Source organism: Halyomorpha halys, unplaced genomic scaffold (genome assembly GCF_000696795.3).
Source record: "Halyomorpha halys isolate HHAL.00 unplaced genomic scaffold, Hhal_1.1 Scaffold560.1, whole genome shotgun sequence".
NCBI lineage: Eukaryota > Metazoa > Arthropoda > Insecta > Hemiptera > Pentatomidae > Halyomorpha > Halyomorpha halys.
The window spans coordinates 911,061-912,858 of record NW_027105487.1 but is presented as its reverse complement, the minus strand read 5'-3'; the positions used below and the strand labels follow the sequence as shown (position 1 = coordinate 912,858).

Below are 1,798 nucleotides of genomic sequence, written 5' to 3'. Positions count from 1 at the left end.
AAGGTTTTGAAACAGCCACCATTTTTATTCCCCAAACGTACACTTGGCAGACCCATCACTTTTGACTATTAATTATACATAGTTTTCATTAAGGTAATCAAAAATTGGGGTAAGATAACTGCCTTTTTTCTTCCCGGCTCTTGTAGGTGGGATTAGCAACACAAGTAGTATTGCTAATTCCACCTAACAAGTTAAAGGTTAACTTTATATATTTACTTCAACATCGTAGGTCAGTTGTATGATTATAAATGGTATTGATAATTTTATTTTAAGAGACTCTCAAAAAGAACATATTATAAAAAATGAAAAACACGTTGGTTCGATATTTTCTTTTTCATTACGCAGTAGGATCTTATTTGTTAGTTGTTTTGATTAAAATTAATTTAGTGCCATTTTTGCTCAACAATGTACATTTGCATGTTTTTAAAAATTTATTATGCGTAGTTATTTCCATTTATATACTGCCGTCTTAAATATGTGAAAAAAATATGATATACTTACTATTTTTGTCAGCAGATTAAATGAAATGGCTAAAGTGAGTATTTGTGTGGTAAAAACACTATACAGCTATATTACTTTAAGGCTCATTTTAACGGTGACACTGTCGTGGTAGTTTTGTCATGAAAGTGTGATCCTGAGGAAGATGAGAGTTTCATCTCCACACGGTGGTAGCAAACCTCTCTTAAATATCATCAACAGTGAGTGGTAACAGTGTTCATTAAAGTCAATTCCTGGCTCAGGCATAATCAAAACACAATTTATGTGAACAATGTTTTTATTATTTGAGTTGACAAGGTTTATAAGGTGCGACATTAACGAACGGTATCTTCATTGCTGTGACGTGAGCTGTCAACTATCACGCCAGATATATAGTGACTACACTGTTATGAAATTAAATGCTGTTATGACAGCACCTATCAAGCATTTCGAAACGTGTCTTCCTGCAGTTATTGCCTTCAATTGTTACAAACACCATACTGCACTACATTTGGGCACTATCTGTTTACAACGAATTATTAACTTGGTTCCTTTTAAAATATATTATTTTATTGTTGAATTTGAAACGTTATACCCCAAAAGGTAAGAAATTATCTGAAAAACTAAGGTGTACCTGAACGATTCACTGCTCTATTGTATTTCAAACGTTTGTAAATATTTACTATTGTGTTCCATTATGAATGCCGCTACACCTCCTCGACTTCACCTTACTTTCTTACCACAGTCAACAGTCACTTGATAATGAAAACAAAATTCTTATTAGATCTCAGATTAATGAATTATAAATACATGTACAGGGTTAACCAAAACATGCTTGGCTAGAAAGTTCTTATACTAGATTGATTACTATAACCCGAATAATCATAATATTTGTATGTGGAGCACATATTGGTAAAATACACTCTACAATTGTTAATTGGTGTGACGAGGTGGCCGAGTGGTTAAGGCGTTGGACTGCTAATCCAATGTGCTCTGCACGCGTGGGTTCGAATCCCATCCTCGTCGTAGTTTTTATTTCAAATTTGTTTTAAATCCGCAGTTAAGTTAAAGTTTCACTTGGATTTTTACATAATAATATTATTGTATATATTTTTTTAAAACATCATGTATGTATAAAACTTTATTTGTTATTTAATCATGCACACAGATGTACAAAGCCTTAGTTGGGACGACTGTTATATATAGAATTACGATTTATATTTGTATTTTTTTTAAATACTATATATTTTGTATTTTCAAAGACCTTTTATTTTCATTTTAAAAAATAACCATGGAAAGAGTCTGTATTGATTGCACTATT

The 1,798-nt window shown here is 31.8% G+C and overlaps 1 non-coding gene across 1 annotated transcript; it reads left to right on the top strand.

The window, feature by feature from the left end:
* Positions 1 to 1,421: 1,421 nt before the first annotated feature.
* Positions 1,422 to 1,503, top strand: TRNAS-GCU (transfer RNA serine (anticodon GCU)). Its single transcript has one exon. It is a non-coding gene; the product is annotated as a tRNA-Ser (tRNA).
* Positions 1,504 to 1,798: the final 295 nt, after the last annotated feature.